This window comes from Rousettus aegyptiacus, unplaced genomic scaffold (genome assembly GCF_014176215.1).
Source record: "Rousettus aegyptiacus isolate mRouAeg1 unplaced genomic scaffold, mRouAeg1.p scaffold_m13_p_14, whole genome shotgun sequence".
NCBI lineage: Eukaryota > Metazoa > Chordata > Mammalia > Chiroptera > Pteropodidae > Rousettus > Rousettus aegyptiacus.
In genome coordinates, this window is record NW_023416289.1 from 3,963,314 (window position 1) to 3,982,214 (window position 18,901).

Below are 18,901 nucleotides of genomic sequence, written 5' to 3' on the forward strand. Positions count from 1 at the left end.
TTTGAGAAAATGGCTCGATGGACGATGCTGGATTTTGACCCCCTGACACCACGGAGCTTTCCATTTGGGGAGCATAGCAGTGAGGTGAGGATAATTGAGTTAAAAACGCCAGGAGTCTTGGCTGGGGTTCCCCCAGAAGTAGATTCAGGGTAAGGATTTGAGAGCAAGTGTTTTATAAGCGGGGAAGCCGTATTTATCCACCAGCTCTCTGTCTGCTGTTAATCAAGGGCTCCTTCCAGGGGTTCACGGTCTACCACGCCCCACTCCCAAGGTTCAAGAAATTGCACAGAAGCAGATCTTTTCAAGAAGACTTCAGCTTTCAGAGTTAAATCGTCACAGGATATGGGTGCCTATCAACCTCGACTGCTCCTCCAGGACAAATAAGTCATAACTGACATTGATTCTGATAATAATTGAGCAAAGTCAATCCTTGTATGATGCAACTCTTCTGTATATGTTTACAAACTCTACTGATTAACCCAAGAACTGGACTGCACCCCATCTTCCCGGCCCAGGTAGCATCATCACATTCTAACGGTTTCTTTTGTAGAATACATACTACAGTCATCAAGTGCTTACTAGATTGATTTAAGTTCTTCCCTCTTTTGCATTTAAACTACACACCTCCCCCAACTCTGAGTTCCTTTGCAGTTTACTAAATTTAGTTCCACTTCATCTATCATTGACCTTAACGTATTTCTAATTGGTCGAATAGTATTTAACTTCCAAAAACTTTTTCCAGGAAGCAGGCCCAACCTGTGTCTCTCTTTTAGTTTTAAAGAGTCTGTTATGAGGTTCTGTGAGTGCAGGTAACAGAGACAGGTCTTCATTAACTTAAGCAACAAGAAGGAATTGTGGGAGGGCTACTGGCCAGACTCAGGTCATCTCTGTTGATCTCAGTCAAGACCCTTATGGCCAAACTCCAAACACCTGTCCCCGTGCATCTCCACTCAGGAATCAGCATTCTAGGAAAGACCCTTTAATTGGCTTTGGTTAGATTCCCTTCTCACTTTATGTCCAAGACTGAAAGAGATGTCCGAAGCTGTCACTGCCCCCCAAAAAAGGTGGGCACTAGACCCAGCAGAAGGAGAAAAGGAACACTGAGCTGACGAAAGCAAGAGAAGCCATGATATCCATCACAGCCTTGTTTTTATACCATTTCATATGAAAAAAAAGGATTTACATGAACACACATGCGTGCTCCTCTCTCGTTTTTTCTTTTTGGTTTTAAATGTCTATTCATTTATTTCCACTCTGATCTTAACTGTTTCCTTCCTCTGTTTACTCTGTGGTTTGTTTGTTCCCCTTTTTCTAATTCCTTTAGGTATAGTGTTTATTTATTTGGGATTTCTCTTGTTTCATAAGGTAGGCTTGCATTGCTAGGAACTTCCCTCTTAGAACTGCTTTAGCTGCATCTCATACGTCTTGAAAAGTTGTGTTTTCATTTTCATTTGTTTCAAGGTAGTTTTTGATTTTTTTTAATTTCTTCTTTGATCTGTTGGTTGTTTAGAAGCAGGTTGTTTAGTCTCCACATATTTGTGGGTTTTTTCCCCCAGTTTTCTTCCTGTAATTGATTTCTAGTTTCATGCCATTGTGGTTGGAAGAGGTGCTTGATATGATTTTAATCTTCTTGAATTTATTGAGGCTCATTTTGTGGCCTAATATGTGACCTATACTGGAGAATGTTGCATGAAAAACATGTGAAAGATATTTTACAGGTGTAAACATTTTGCAATTTTTAGATGAAATGCTCTAAACGAGTCTCTTAAGTCAATCTCTAAGAGGATTTTAAGGCCATTATTTCATTATTAATTTTCTGTCAGGATGATTTATCCATGGATGTGAATGGATATTTAAATCCCTACTATTATTGCAATTAAAAAAATAAAATAAAATCCCCTACTATTATTATATTACTCTAGATGAAGTTCCCCCAAGTCCCTCTATTCCACACTCGAGTTTGGTGAGGATCCTCATAACCGGTTCTTCGAATTCTTTATCAGGAAAATTACTTATTTCTGTTTGCTTAGGGTTTTTTTGGGGGGTGGGGGGTGGGGGAGGGCCTGGGAATTTTTCTTATTCCTTCGTTTGAGAAATATGCTTCTTTTTTTTTTTTTCATTTTGACTTTCCGTATTTGTTTATATGGATTAGACGAAATAGCTATCTCTTCCAGTATTGGAAAAGCAGCCTCACGCAGAAGTGGGTTCTCTGTGCACTGTGTGTGTGAGTGGTTTTGGCTGGCCGGTAGGAGCAGAGCAGGTGCCTCAGGCATCTGGGGCACTTGGTTACCGAGCCCGAGCAGTTCCGGGGGGGACAGGTGTGTGTAGTAATGCCCTGTCATCTTACCTGCTCCCTTTCTCAGGCTGAAACGGGTTTGGGTGATGTGTCTGGGAACACTCTGTAGCGACTTTGCAGGCACACGGGAACCCCTGGAGAGAGCCCTCGCCACCCTGTGGAGGTGGACGGGGATGTAAACAATGGAGCTGATTGGCTCCTCTACCCTGGAGACTTCCTGTAGCTCCCGGAGGGCTTGCCTGACTCTCTAGTCTTCTCTATGTGGTCTCTCTCCTATTTGTTGTATTGCAAGTGGTCCCATGTAGAAGCGACCTCTGTCCGTGCTCTATGTGCTGGGTAGTTTGGAAAGCTGCTTGGAACCTGGCAAGCACTTCCGGGCACCTGGGGCACCAGCAGGCACTTCCGGGCACCTGGGGCTCCAGCAGGCACTTCCGGCACCTGGGGCTCCAGCAGGCACTTCCGGCACCTGGGGCACTGCTCCTTCTCCCTCTGCGTGGAGGCCCAAGGCTCCGGGCAATGTAGCTGTGAACGCGCTGCTGCCGGTGACCCTGCAGGTAGGACGCAGCCCTGAACAGTGCTCCCGTGGGGCTGGAGGGGTTGTAAAGGAGTGGTGTCACCCATTCCGTAGGCTGGAGAGTTCTGGCAGCTCTCGGAGGGCTCTCGCGGTTTGCCAGCCTCTCTGGCTGGTCTCTTTCCCTTGTTTGCTGTCCAAAGCTGCTCACTGAGTGTGCTCCATCCACTGGCGGGAGTGATTGCTGCTTAGACACATGCATTTTTGGTTTCGCCCCCGGGGCAGGGTGAGTTTGCGTCCTCCTGCATCGCTGCCCTCTTGGATGTCTCTAGTCACTCCTTTTCCTGCGAGGCTCTGCTCTGCGCTCAGATAAAATAACAAACCAAGAGTAAGCGTAATCCTCGTACTCCGGAAATGTTAGACAATTAATCACAAAGTCACCACTGCTGTAAGTGTCCCGGAGGACTCTGGATCGTGGAGCCTTTAGAGACCGCGCAAGAGGGGTGGCCCTGACGAGGTGAGGGGCTCGCGCAGGCGCCGGTGAGCAGAGGCCCTTGCGGAGAGTGGGCGTAGCGCAGAGAGCAGGTCGCGCGTGGCGGAGACGCAGGATGAGGTGGGCGGGGCCGGGGCAAGCGCCGGGGGTGGGCGGCCTGGTGTCGCACGCAGAGGCTTTGGAAGAGTGTCCAACAGGCACCCACACTTCTGACTTAGGTTTGGAGACGCGTCTGGGTAGGTGGAGCTGGAAAGAGTGAAAGTGGGGAGGGGACCAGGAGGCATCCGGGGGGAGGAGCAAGGGGGCCGAGGTGGGGGCGCAAGGGTTTGGCTGGGGAAGCAGGGTGGGTCGCCGAAAGCAGAGGCGCACGCCCCCTTTTTAACCCCCTCCAATCTTTCTTTCCAATTTTGAAATTAGCCTATGTCTATTCACAATGATCTTTAAAAGCTCAGGAAAGAAATTGGCATGCCGAAGACCAAGAACATGGCAAGGACATTAGTGTGTGATTGAGCAATGGCTGCATGCTAGGCCCTTCACGTTTATATCCAGAAAGTCCGCTCATGTAAATTCTTGTTTTTTAAACAGTTTCTGAGCCCCTGCATCCCCTGGAACCAAGAGGTCCAATATTTCCCCGTTGAGAATTTTCTACACTTTCTTTAAATTATCCAAGACCCTTTTGGAATTACTTTAGTCCAGTGGTTTTCAACCAGGGACATCTCCCTTCCCCTCAACCTGAGAACGTTTGCCAATGTCTAAAGAAAGTGTTGGTCATTACAGGGTGTGTGTGTGTGTGTGTGTGTGTGTGTGTGTGTGTGTGTGTATGCTATTGGCATCTAGTAGGTTGAGGCTAGAGAGACATCTAAACCTCTTAAAATGTACATGGCAGCCTCCTACCATAAAAAATTATCTGGCCCAATGTGTCCATAGTGCTAAAGTTGAGAAATCTTGCTTTGATCCGAGGGGATCGGCTCTAGTTCAGTCACTATCAGACTTGCTAGTCTCGGCCACATGGGGTCGCTGTTGGAGATGAGTCTAGTGCAGTCTGGTAGCTGCTTGTTCTGGTAAGAATCCCTGCTCACACCCAGTGACATCCCATGCTGGCTCGTAGTTCACGTCCACATGTTTATACATCATTTCCTAAAGTTCAACAACCGAGCCAGGGAGTCTGGACCTGAGATGCTTCTGTTTTAGCCACAGATTCTGTGCAGAAGAAAAAGACCCTGAGCTTTGGCTTTCACCGTGCTGCTGCCCTGAGCTTTGCCCCCTGAAGCAGAGTTCATCCTGTAGATTCCCACCAGGTTCACTGTCGGTCAGATTTCAGACTCTCCAGGACTTCTTTTGGGGCTGGGGGGAGGTTCCCCTGCCCCATCGCTGAGGCTTCATTCTGCTCCCTTGGGGACCTGGCACCCTATTTATTTAGCTACTCGTGTCTTAGAATTAGCTGAATGTACATGATGAGCCCTGAATGGATTCTGCTACCAGCAAGCTAGTGACCTTGGACTAAGTGGCCTCGGCTCTCTATGGGTAGGGAGACAAGTTGGGCTGGTGACGGTTTTCTAGACTTAAATCATGTGTGCAAATCACTTTCCCATTTTATATCATGTCTGTGAACATGCACTCTTGTTTATTTAATATTTTCCCTTTAATTGGCTCACTGAATTTACTCAGCACTTTTTTGTTGAAAAGAAATCTTTATTCGCTCTCACAGATGGAAAACCAGTTGGCATAAATAGAAGGTAACAGAAAAAATAAGGATAATGCAAACAAAACAAAAGAGCTGTTATTAAATTCTGGCTAAACGCTGTTGCTCGCTAAGGATTCTGAGTCATAGGCCCACTTGTGGTTCTTGAAGAGGGAGATGGGCCAATGTTAGAGAGGAATTGGAGGCACGCTAGGACCCATGGAGACATTTTCCCTCCACGGCAGATCAGAGGGATAGGACAAGGGCCGAAAGTGAGTCTCGCGAGGGCGTGCGGTGCCCGTGCAGCAGCTCACGTCGGCGCGGGGGCCATGCGCATCCCGTGCCTTGGGAATTCTGGACTTGGTGGTGGTCTCTATGCTCCTGTGGACCTGACCGCTGGCTTCCTTTCCCTTGTCTGCATCACAGAATCACCGAGCGGTGCGGATGCGGAGGCGGGGTGAGGGCTTCCTACACTGCAGTGGGGCACCCCTGGGGCAGACGCATGCTCGCTCCCCATGGACGTGAGAGGCGGGGCTACAGCCTCTACCGAGAGCCTTCCCTTCCGATCCGATTTGGGGATTGTTGTTGGTTCCTCAGTCGGAGATGATATCCTTGCTTCAATGCTTCTCGTTCTCAGAAAAAGCGCAGATTTCCCGGCGGCAGTGCGAGTGATCTTTCCGGGAGCCATGTGTCATTCACGGCAAGCACCTCAAGTCCATCAGTCCTTTCCTGGTGGTGGGGGGGGGGGGCAAGCTCAAGGATAGTTAAGGAGGAGAAGTGTCTGGGGTCCGGCCGAGGCGACCGAACTAGGCAGCAGGGATAAGCAAAGCCCAGGGTCACGGCTTTGCGAAGGTCCACCCTTGGCTTGACCTCTGTTCTCAACCTGGGTAGAGCTGGGTTTGCCGCCCAGGTACAGTAATAAGAAAAGGCCACCAAGAGGGGACTGGGCAAAGGACCTCACTCCTTGGAATGGATACAGCGTTTCTGGTGCAGAGTAAGTAGCCCCCGGATGTTACTGTTACTTTGCGTTTTCCCTCTGTTGTCTTTCGCAGCACTCAGACGGGCCCGACCTTTCCAACTTGGCCGTGTAAAGAATAACAACAGCATAAGCCAACTTTTTAAGACTCTCATTACTCGTCCCAGGCCTTGCGCTCAGGGCTCTGTATGCCCCGTTCTGTTCCATCCATTCAACCACCCCACAGAATAGAGGCTATTACTGTCCTTATTTTAGACTTGAGAAAACTCAGCGTAAGTGTCTTGGCCAAGATACCAGTCGGCAGCTGAGCGGAGCTTCAGCTCTGGGTTGCAGCCCGGGCCTCTTCCGGCATCTTCTCGGAAGCACTGAGTTAGAATGCGAATCCGATCGTGTTTCCGCTCCTCTAGAACAGAGCTTCCTTCGGCTTGGCTTTCTTTTCCATGCCCTACAGAGGTTCTCAGACTGCAAAGATCGGACCCAGGGAAGAGAGAGAGTGAGAGAGAAATTGCGAGGGAAAGACCAGAGGGCGAGCAGATGCTGCAGTGTTGTGCTTGATCTATAAAGTCAGGATCTTTGGGACGAGTGCTGGGAAGGAGCGTTTTTGAAGAGCTCTCCTGGTGGTTGAGCCAGCTGCGAGAAGCTGGTCGGGGCACAGCGTGCGGGGTATGTCAGTCTACGGATAGCGGGGTCTGCTAAATGTTTGTCGAAGGACTGCGTTCTTCCACAATTTGCCAAGGGTGGGGTACAGAGTTCCAGGACGGGAGACGGTTTATGCCATCATCTCGATGGGCATCGTCAGGAAACCGTGACCTCCAACTCCAGTTTAGGGCTGTAACCACCGTCAAAAGGGAGGGGAAGAAGGAAGGAAGGAAGGAAAAGGAAAGGAACGAAGGCAGGAAGGAAGAAAAGGAAAGAAAGAAGAAGAAGAAAGGAAAGAAGGAAACAAAGGAAGCAAAGCACCAAAGGAAAGATACTCGAGAAGAAAGAGGAAGAAAAAAAAAGAAAGAAAGAAGGAAAGAAACAAAAGCAGAAGAGACAGCAAGAAAAAAAAAGGAAGCGAAACGGAAGGAAGGAAGGAAAGAAGACAAGAAAGACAAGCAAAGGAAACGGAAGGCGGATAGAAAGAAGAAAGAAAAGAAAGAAAGAAAGAAGAAAAAAGGGAATTAGGAAGGAGGAAGAAGTGAAGGAAGGAAGCCCGAAAGAAAGAAGGAAGAAAGAAAAAGAAAGAGGTCCCTCCAGAAGATCAAGGTCCCGAGTCCATCCCTCCCTCCTCCCTCCCTCCCTCCCTCCCTCCCTCCCTCCCTTCCTTCCTTCCTTCCTTGCTTCCATCATCTATCTATTAATATTACTAAATCTACTTTGTACAAAGCCTTCTCTCCTGCTGGGATTACGTTTCTATCCTGTGCCAGGTGGCGTCGATGCTTGGCTCCTGATGTTGGGGGGGGGGGGGTGACTTAACCTCCTACGGGAAGCAGAGGCATGATCGTGAGGATGTCGCCAGCATTCCCTTTTCCTGACCTGGGATGTGTAGCAGGATGCCCTGTCGTGGGAACTGAAAATGACAGTCGAAGGTCGAAGCGTTAGACCTACAGCCACAGCCGGGCCCCGCCCCCTCCACCCTCCACCCACCCCCTGAATCTCCGCTGAGAACAGACCTGACTTGTTCTTTTCTTTTCTTTTTTTTAATGCACCTCGCTGTGTGACGCATCCAGCGTTTGTTCCTAGATGACTTCTCAACACAAACACAATTCTTCCCTGGATCGGTTCATAGAGTCCACAAACTACTTCCCCCCAGAGGAGGAGCCTGGCACAGGAGGAGGCTAATGGAATACAAATCGGGGCCGGGCGTCCCCCCCACGGCGTGGGGAAGGCAGCGTGAGGGCCGCCTGCAGTTCCAGGCCACCGCTCCTTTCCATGGATCTGGGCAATCAAGGCTTGATGGTGCTAATAAACCCTCTGACCTTTTATTTCCCAGGAAGCCAGACATCCAAATTCCCCCCGTTTAATGTGTACACAGGCACGCAGTTGGTCAGCAGGCGCGCCGGGGTGGGAATGCACCGGGGAGCTCACCTCATTCTCGCCAGCTCAATTCTCAGGCCTCTGGCGTGGGTTGTGTGCTGTAGTTAAGATTCTGAAAACACGTCCCCAGGTCGCCAATCAGAGGCATACGGAGGCGCTGGCATTCGTTAATCAGCCCGTGTCTTTCACCGAGTGTGTGTCCGCTGGTTTCTCTTGCTGAGCGCTCTTGAAAGGCAGAGAAAGGAACCTTTTTCATTCGTTCGTTCATTCGTTCATTCATCTATTTGTTTTTTCCATTTTAACCTGATGTCCAATTTTGTCTTTCTCTGTGTGGAATCAGCTGAGGGAAACGGTAAACCCAGATCATATATTTGCATACAGATTTTAAGGATTTTTTTCTTTTTTTTTTAGTGATGTTTAAGAATATCTGGTAGTGACTGAAAAAAAAAAAAAACCACTTCGCGTAGTTGCTATAAAACGGTGATTTTTACAAAGCAGATTCGAGCTATAGATGTTTTAACTATAACGTTTCTAGAATAAGAACAATGAGTTCTGGGAAGCCAGTGGAAAAATGGCCAACTCCCTTACTCTAAATGATGACTTTTTCCTTTTGCCAGCAAGGGTTTAGCATTTTTTTTTTTTTTTTTCGGATGGCAAGAATGAGAAGCTTATGTGGTCCTCAGCACTCCTGGAAAATATTCGAATGTAACATTGACTAATGCTGCTGCAATGATGGGATAATTAAGTAATTTCAAGAGCCTGTGTCCAAATATTAGGCATAAACCACCATGTTGGCCCTGGCAAGGATGTTAAAAATTAAATCCTCGTCAAACCTCTTGTGGCTGGAGACAGAATGAGAAATTGAGTGGGTGTCTTGGTCAAAATTTTAAAAAGAGCTAAAATTCTGAAATTAGACCAAGCCATTTTTTTTCCTCCCTGTGTTCAGAAAATCTCTGAGAAATAATACAGCTTGGATGAGAATCTCTTTGAATTCGAGAGGCCAGAGAAGGACTGAGCCATTGTTTTCTTTCCTCTGGCATGTTCAGGAACAACTCCCAGGCTTCACGGGGGGACCCAAGATTTTAAACGCCAGAGGAGACCTCCTTTCCCCTTACCCACATGTCTGCCTGTCAAACCCAGGACACCCCATAAATTCCCATCACATGGCCTTTCCCATTAGTAACAGAAAATGGAATTTAGGGCCAGTTTATAGGGTGACATTGTTGTGGCTGACAAATGACCCATGTCAGGCACCTGTTGTGAATGCCGACTGAATGCCACATACTTTTTTTTTTTTTTTTTTTTTTGGCAAAAGTAGTTTGAAGAGTACTGGGTTCAAGTTGCGTGAAAGGCTGTGAGAGGGTTTGAGTGTCATGTGTAGGTAGTCAGCTGGTTTGACCCTTTGAGATATTTAATGAATATACCCACTCATATACCCTGGTTACTATTTAGATGGTCTCCCATCCAAATACTAACCAGGCTCGACCCTGCTAGGCTTCCGAGATCAGGCGGGATTGGGCATGTTCAGAGTGGCATGGCCGTAGACTAAATTTAGGTTTTAAAAGGCTACTTCCACCAAATGCTAAATGTGCTAGACATGGATAGAATAATCTGCTTAGTCCGAGGACAATAGAACGGAAGTCTGGATGACATTTAGAGAGCACTCTAGTACAACTCACGGGTTTTCCTAATGAGACTGAGGATCAGAAGGAGGAAGTGTCTTGACTAAAGTCATATGCGGGTTTGTGGCAGAATTGGAGGTCTCCTGATTTTCCAGGGTAGTGTTTCTTCTGTCGTAGTGATTTAAGACACGACACCGCCTCATCCATTTGAACACAGGTAAAGCACTCTAAAATCATCTGTCTGTTCTTCCGTCCATCCGTCCGTCCATCCATCCATCCATCCACTTAAAACAACATTTACCAGTCTTCTCTGTGTGGGGCATTCTGCTAGGTCCTGGGGACACAGAAGGAAAGATGCCGTGTGTGTCCTCCAGCATCAGTCACATGGTATCGTGGAGTGAGAGCTCTGCCGAAGGTCTGCACAGCTCCCTATGGGAATGAGAAGGAGACATATTGGTATCTGATTGGAGGAAGTCAGTGATCGCTGTACAGGAGATCTGACCTGTGCTGACCCTGGAAGGACAGGAAGTTGGAGCCCCCCGACTTTGTTCTTCGTATTCGAACTAGTTTTGGCTAGCTGAGTTCCTTTGCCTTTTTATATGCATTTTAGAATCAGCTTGTCAGTATCTTCAAAAACATGGCTATTGCACTTTATCTGTGAGGTAAGGCGTGACGACCCTGTTCATTCCTGGTTTTAGTAATGCAAGTCTTCTCTTTTTCTCATGGTCATTCTAGCTAAAGGTTTGTCAATTTTGGGTTTCGTTGATTTTTTCTCTGTTGTTTTTTGATTCTCTGTGTAGTTCCACTCTAATCTTCATTATTTCCTTCCTTGTACCTGCTTTGGGCACGCTCTTAGCTTACTTTTCCATTTCCGGTTCCTCAAGGTGGAAGGAAGTTTATTGATTTGAGAGCTGTCTTTCTTTCTTTTTTTTTTTAATATGGGCATTTACATCTATGAATTTCCCTCTGAGTGCTGCTTTAGCTGCATCCCGTAAGTTTTGGCATATTGTATTCTTATTTTCATTCATTTCAAAGTATTTTCTAATTTCCCTTGTGATTTCCTAGTTGACCCAATTGTTTAGTTAGGAGAGTGTTCATTAATTTCCACAAATTTACAGATTTTTCAAATTTCTAACTACTGATTTGTAATTTTATTTCATCATGATTAAAGACAATACTTTATATGGTTTCAATACTTTTAAATTTATTGAGCCTCCTTTTAGGGCCTAACACATGATTTATCCTGGAGAATTTCCCCGTATGCATTTGGGAACAATGTGAGCTCTGTTGTTTCTGGGAGGAGTATTCTGTAGATGTCCATGTGAACTCTGTTGTTTGTTGATGTCTGTGAGGTGGAGTAGTTTAGGGTACCGTCTTCTGTTTCCTCGCACGTAGTCTGTCTCATTGTTCTATCCGCTACGTGAGGTGGCGTATTGAAGTCCTCAGCTACTTTTGTTGAATTGTCCATTTTTCCTTAAATCCTGTCAGTTTTTGCTTCACGAATTTTGGGGCTCTGTTGTTAGGTGCATATACGTTTAGACTTGCTATGTCTTCTTGTGGATCGACACCGTTACCATTATGATGTGTTCTTCTTTGTGGTGTGGTACGGCACTTTTTGAATTTTTGAATGATGCCATCCTTGGAAAGTTTACCCCGATGCTCAAGTAATGCTCATGACTGCCAGTACTGATAACTTATTATATTGCTTTTTCAAACCAATCATTGAAAGGCTTGTGTACAACATCCAAAGCTTGCTCTTGTAAAGCCATAGCCCCAGGAAGAACGACGAAATCTATTTTAAATGTCTTTGCCTTCTTTCTTTATTGATTCTGTCAGGTGACCTCTTTAGCATCCAAACCAGCTGGCTGAGGTTATTTCAGGCTAACTTATTTTCCTAAAATAGTACTGTTTGTTCAAAATAAAGCATTTGAGAGCCTTTTTTACAATTTAAGAGACTTCAAGCAGATTTAAATATAATCCAACTCCCTCTTATTCAAGAAATAATTTTAGAAAAATAAGCCTGTCTAATGTTCAGGCACATACAGTCTCCAGCTGTCTATACCGTTATTTTCATTCTACTTCATAAAGAAACTCAACTAATCACTGCGTCCTCTCTGGCTTTTTGGTGCTTTGAAGGTCGCCCCTGGACCTTATTCCTGCAAAATCTCAGTGAGCAGCATGTGGGTTCCAGCCAGGTCTGCAGCTTCATGTCCTGGCCTCAGGAGGGCCGTGACTGGGCCTCCTGATGTGCTTCCCGTCCAGACTCTGCTACAGAACTAACAGACTTGTTCGGTTGAGTAGGAAGCTTGGGGAGGAAGAGAAGCATAGCCCTATTTTCTGTAAAGGTTAATTTTCTTCAGGGCACCGAGGGGGCGTGCATTGTTCAAGGCCAGCAACACCGTTCCTGGCCATGTTGCTCCCTTGCTCTGAGCCTCTGGCCCTGGATCCTTTGAAAGGCATTCTCGAAGTATTTAGAAGCAAAGCTCTATTATACAGTCAAACTCTCTCTCTCTCTTTCCCTCTCTCTCCCTCTCTCTCCTTGTCTCTCTCTTTCCCTCTCTGTCTCTGTCTCTATCTCTATCTCTGTCTCTGTCTCACATACACACACTTGCACGTGCACACACACACACTCATACACACACCGATGCGTGGTGTTCTTCATGGAATCCTAGAATCTCAAGCCTGGCAGAGCCCAGGACATTCTCTCATAACATAACCAAGAGGTCCTTCTATTACACGCACATGGAAACGTGACCTCGTCCAAAGATACAGGCTTATTTTTCAGTGTGTGTATTCAGATATTACTGCGAAATGCACATTTTGAAAAACTAGATCATCTGGCTTTAAAGTACTTTCCAAAAGTCAGGGCGCCGGCGGAACCATCCGCTGCGCACTGTGCTCCGGACTTGCTGTGCGCTGACCCCTCCGGTCCTTTTCCTGCCCCCAACCATTCTTCTCCCCTTTGACGAGGTCAAATCAAAAGGTGGACGTGTTTCACTAGGGTAAACAATGCAACGCAAAGACGTGGCTACCTGTCTTTCAACATTTAGGAACCGTAGTTGGAAGAGAATGTAGGCTTAGCTCATGGGACCCCAAGAGGTAAGACTGGGGCCAGTGGAAGTCAGGTGGGTTCAGATCCATTCTAGAAGAACTGCGTCTCTGGTAAAAGTGTCCGACTGGCCTGCTTTGGCAAGCAACAAGCCGCCTGTTCCTGGCAACCCTAAAAATATAACTTTGATGATTGTTGCTTATTTTATTATTTGGCAATGTTTACTTGCCCTGCTGTTCCAGGCTCTGTGCTGGGACATGGCTGTGAATGAGGTGGGTGGGGCCTGTCCTCTCGGAGCTTCCCTCTTAGCGAGGTGGAGGGTGCAGGCCGTAAACAAGAAAACGAAAACATTTTTAAAATCATACATTGTGATGCACACTGAGGAAGACATGGACGGGCTGCTGCGGCGGGGAGTGGAGGGGGCCCAATCCCCACCTTGACCGGGATGCTTTCGACGGGGATCGAGCATCACCGTGAACATTCGTTGCCTTACGATTCTAGGGAAGTGATTCTGTGACTGGGCAATGGAAGCTTCCTGATGGCTTTGCCGCCCAGAAATTCAAGATAGTCCTGGAAATTTTGAATTTGGTTACCCGGAAGTCGTTGAAATCCAACACAGGGCTCAGAAAGTCTGGACTCGGGACAACCAACTCCCTGAAATCAACAGAAATCTCATTTGTTGTTGGTTTTTAGTTTGGACTGGACTTTATAGTTTTTGGCTAAAGGTCGTGCATTGATTTTTAGCAGAAAGAGTCAGATTAAAAGAACTGGCATGATATCTGGATTTCTTTTAAAAATCACATTGCAAGATCCTTCCTGGAAAAAATTCCGGACTCAGGACCTTTTGGTTCAACCATCTGCACCTGGCGTTGGAGGGGTGTAGGTAAGGAAGCTTCACGCCATGCATAGTCTTAGTTTGTCCCTTAGAGGTGTTTTTTTGTTTTGTTTTGTTTTTGTTTTTTTTCTCTCCTTAACTCAACATTTAAAATTGGAACGGTCTACTTAAAATTTCTGGCGTTAACAATTTCTGGCGCTTCACGGAAAAGTTGGGGATCCGTCAACAAACGCCCGCATTCCCACGCGCTCACGCACCCGGAGAGGCAGCAGCAGACTCCTCTGTCCGGGACCTGGGCTTCTCAGCGCATCAGCCCCTGAGCGGCCAGGTCACTCATTCCCGTGACCTGCTGGGCTTCCGCAGGCGTCTGAGTGTTTGACTCCCGATCGGTATGTGTCTGGGCCCAGAGACTGGAGACGTTGTTTAATGAGGGATCCTTTATGACCCCTGCCATATTGTCTCTTCGAAAAGAAAAGGTATCATTGAACTTTAGACTCTCAGAGCCGAAAAGGCCTGTGAAGAATCACCCCCCCGCCCCCCTCCCCCACCGCCACCCCCATCCAAATCCCTGTTGAATTCATGGGGAAACCGAAGTCCAAAGAAGAGGACACTCAGCCATGGTCACATACCGAGTTGGTGCCGCCAGCGACATGCCACAGCGAGTCACCTATGCACAGAAGTCCCATAGTAACCATTACATTACATTAAGTCCAAAGCAGTTTAAGAAAAGTCTTCCATACTGGAAGGACTTTTTTTTTTTTTTCCCCTTCTTAAATGTATTGGAAATAAGTAAAGAAAGAAAAAGAAGGAAATTCTGTGTTGTCAGGCCCATCTGAATTTTGTTAACAACCTTAAAAAAACCTTCCAGATAAAAATATTTGACTGTCATATCTTAATCATTATCTTGTTGAACTGCACTTACCACTTAATCTAAAAACTCAACAAAAATCTTAATCCCTTTGGTAAACTTCTCCAGGGCGCCGATGCCATAAAGATATTATGCCCTTCTCATGTCTTCTCAGGTGTTGGAAAGGAGGAGACTCGATATTTGTTAAAATGTCAAACATTCTTTGCGTAGAGAGGGTGTCCTTACACTTTGGAGACTATTCTTTCTCCTTTCCCTTCAGCAACTGAGATCAGGAAGACGGATCTTAAGGCGTTTGGTGTGATGCCTTGATTTCCATACATTGTGAAATGATTACACAATCAGTTTAGTTAACTTGAAGCGTGAGCTGTGCTATCCGTCAATTACATCTCAATAAAAACACAGGAATTTAAAAATTTTGGATGTCTGATCATGGTGTTGTGATTATGTATTTTTTAAAGAGATCTTTTCTTAAAAAGTTACTACATTAAAAAATACATTTTGAGATCTTTATAGGTGAAATGATGTATCTTGTAGTTATTTGAGGCGGGTGAGGAGATGGGTAGGTCTGAGGTGTAAGGAGATTGGCCGCGTGCTGTTAATAACTCATGATGAGCGATGGTAGACAAGGTGGGCTTCTCACGCCACTCCCTGACTTTGTGTGTATTTGGAATTTTCCATAACAAAATTTTTTTAAGTGAATAAAGGAAGATGGCTTTTAGAGGTTTCTGATGTCTCCCCAATAATGGTGAATTGTTAAGGCAGCAAGGTGTGATTCTAGAAGGCTGAGTAATGCTAAGTTCCATTAATAATAATAATAATGATAATAATAATAGTTAATAATATATATATATTTTAAAGCTACATTTGTTGAGCATTTACCAAGAGTCAGGCGCCGTTCTGAAAAAGTTCCCTCTAGTGTCTCATTCAGCCATCACGACGACCCTGTGAACTAAGTTTTATTGTTATCCCCATTTTACAGACAGGTGAACAGAGGCACTGGGAGCCTTAGGGGTTCTGCCCAGGGCTTTACGATGAGCTGCAGTGAAGCTGGGGTGTGGCCCCCATCTCCAGACTCCAAGGGTTTCATCATTATTTCTCCTTTTAAGACAGCTCCAGAAGCAAAACACACATTCCTGAGGTTCTCTCTCGAGATATTTTTTTGAGATGGACGAAGCCTCCTAAGTCTCGGTCTCTGCTGCCCAGTGTGGCGACCGTTAGCCTTGCGTGGCTATTTAAAGTTAAAATAATTAAAAATTACATCCGGTTAAGAATTCGGCCGTCAGTCGCGCCAACAACATTTCGTAAGCTCAAAAGCCACGTGTGGCTAACGCGCACCGTGTTGAACACTGCGGACACAGACATTTCCGTCGTCGCGGAGAGTTCTTTTGGGCAGCACTGTTACCGATGAAGGGTTCGAGACTCAGGGAGGCAGAGGGACTTGTCCAAAGACACGGTGAGACCCAGGATTCAGAAAGCTGTTGCGATGCCAGCATCCCAGCCTCTCCCCTTGTCCCCTGCGCCCTTCCTCCTGCCAACCTCCTTTTGTCTTTGCAACGAGATTTTAAAGTTTCTCAAGGGCGAGTGGCACATCTTTTATTTGTGCACTGTTAGCCATTCGACCCTCAGCCCCTTCCAGGGCCCAGCACACAGTAGGGCTTCTACAAGCCCTCTCACTCTCCAAATGACAGTGGGGGTTCTGGCAAGTATCAAGCTTCAAGGTTTAAGTAAAACGTGTTATTATAATTTTTTTTTTTTTTTTTTTTTTTGGAGCCGGCATACTTAATTGCGTAAGGCAGAGAGATGGTTTTTATTTGCAAACCTCTGAGGACTAGTATGTTTAGTGGGAGAAGAGGGAGTGAGCGGACCGGTACTGTTTACCTTTCTCGAGGTGAGAAGGGGGGTAGGGGGCGTGGGGACCTGGGCCTTCAGGACCCTGGCACTAACTTGATCTTGTAAGAATTCTAACCAGAGGTTTAGTAAAGTGTGTAGACCCTTGGGACGGAGGGGTCTGGGCTGCCGTGTGAGCTTCAGCAGGTAACAGCTGTGCAAGTGCGGACAATTTATGCACACTTTCTGGACCTGTGTTTCATAATTTGTAAAGTGCAGTTTGGCCTCCCAGCGTCGAGACACAGGAAGCATCGTTGAGGTAATGCCTGAAGCATGACACCTAGGACCCTGGCCCCGTACCTGGGAGCCACAGCTACTTCATCCCCTCGTTGTACAATATTTATCATTTTGTCACTCTCGCTAGACCAAAGGTTTCATAAGGGCAGGGCCCTTGTCCATCTCATTCTCTGCTGTATCTCCAGGGTGCACTTCTCGGCTCCATAGTAAGTGCTCAATAAATATCTGTTGAAACAATGGAAAAATATCTTAGTTTCCCAAAAAGTCTGTGTCACAAGGACGCTTAAGTGTTTATAGTTCTCCTCCCTGTCAGGTACACAAATCTCCAGTTTAACACTTCTGTTAATCAGTTGCGTGGGCACTTCTTGAATACCTCCGGTGATGGGGAGCTCACTACCTAACGAACAGCTCTTTTCAGTTTGTACCTCTCCATCGGGCGTGAGGGCAATCGCATATGCCTAGCCGAGCCGGGCCGCGTCACACTCCTCAAGTGCACCGTGCCGTGTTGCTCGGCCACGTAAATCCCTTTTCTTCTGTAGAAACAGGGTTGTTTCTACAAACTCTGTAGACTTTCCCAGTTATCACTGGGGGTAGGGAGCGAGGTGGAAAAACGAACCTACAGAGTCTGGCTATAAAATACATTACCTGCATTTATGGTCCTCGTGCCCCAAGGCCTGGGATAAAGTGAAGAAGGAAAAACATTCCACTCCGGCTCCCAGTGACCCCTAAAAGCAACCCTCCACGGAGTCATTTAGGATAGTAATTCGAGTATAAACTCAAGCATGCGTTCCTAGCCTTCTCTCCATAAATGCAAGGAGCCTCGCGACGGTCGGCACCAAATTGCTTGAAAATGCGGCCCAGAACCCTTCTGGGTGAGGACTGGGCTCGGAGAAATAAAAAAGTTAAGGGCGCGTTGCTATGGCGTTCCGGGTGAGGGGGTGCGCGCCAGCCTCAGACCGTGCACAGAACTCGCGTTCTTCCTGGAAGCCCTGCCCACGGAACGCGAAGCCAGCAAAAGCCATTAAAACGTCAGCCCAGGAGCCGGGTGGGAAAAATGCACGTTTAAAAGTAAACATGTAGCCTTGTGATAATTGTGTCCCCTGGAAAGCTAAGCATGATGGAGAGAAAGGGAAAGAATTGGGAATAAAGAGAAAGGCGGGTAGGGGAGAGGCTGCCCGCTTCCCGCCTCCCGCAGATTTGCAGTTTAGAGACATGGCCTTTGCCACTTGCTTGAGCACAGCACCCAAACGCCGTCCTTGATGCTTTCTTTCCTTTCGTTATTTCTCTGCATCTAATCACCCGGCAAATCCCGAGGAGTCCTGACTTAGCTCCAAAATATTAGGTTGAACCCTATGCGGTTGCCAATATTACAGCTTCTCTGACCCACAGGAAAGGACAATTCCGTCTGGTGCAACCTCACTGAATTTCGCATCACCGCTGTCATCGCCATCCTGGCTCACGCCCATCATCACTACGTGACAGTAGCCAATCGGTCTCCTCGTCCCGACTCTTGTCTCCTCTCTCTCCTTTAACCACGTGTTAGAAATTAGAACAAGCCAACTCCACACTTACGTTACTGCAGGGTTAAATTTGCCTGAAGACCTGACCTCAGAACATTACACAGCGTTGCTGAAAGAAATTAAAAAGTTTCAAATGAGTAGAAAGACATTCCGCGTTCATCGGTCCAAAGTCTCCGTGTTCTTTTCAAGTCGATCTGTAGATCTGTAGGTATAAATGTAATGCAGTCTTAATCAAAACTTCACGAGGCTTTTGTTTCGTAGAAGTTGACAAGCTGATTTTAATATTCCTGGGAAAGCCGAAACGACTTGGTAAAAGAACGAAATGGAGGGCCGATACGACTTGATTTCAAGACTTCATAAACAGCCACAGTAGTCAGGAGAGTGTGGTTTTCGTGTAAATATAGACACGTAGATGAATGAAACAGAATAGAGAGCTCAGATGCAGACCCACACCTACACGGACAACTGATTTTTGACAAAGGTGCAAAGACAATTCAGTGGAGAAAAAATAGCCTTTTTAACAAATGGTGGTTCAACAATCGAACAGCCATATGTGAAAAAATGAGTTCAGATCCACATTATACAACATATAAAATGTTAACTCAAATTGTGGGCCTAGAAGTAAGTAAAGTGTAAAACTATAAAATGTCCCCAAAAAAGAAAATCTTTGATCTTAGCTTAGTCAAAGATCTCCTAAATATAACTACCAAAACACAACCCATTAAATAACATACTGGATTTCATCAAAATTTAAAACTTCTGTTCTTAAAAAGACTTTGTGAAGAGAATTAAAAGATAAGCCACACAGTGGGAGAAAATATTTGGAACTTATATGGCTCATAAAGAACTTGTATCAGAACACACACATGCACACACACCCTTAAAACACAATAGTAAAACAAAGACA

General features: G+C 46.2%; 1 long non-coding RNA gene across 4 annotated transcripts in view; it reads left to right on the forward strand.

Annotated features, from left to right (window-relative positions):
- The first annotated feature begins 2,138 nt into the window (after nt 1–2,138).
- The window catches only part of LOC118611329, a 273,187-nt gene continuing 256,424 nt past the window's right edge, over nt 2,139–18,901 (forward strand). For all 4 annotated transcript variants that reach the window (XR_004954199.1, XR_004954200.1, XR_004954202.1 and 1 more), the window contains exon 1: nt 2,139–2,850. This is a non-coding gene — a long non-coding RNA (uncharacterized LOC118611329). The remainder of the gene's footprint in view (nt 2,851–18,901) is intronic.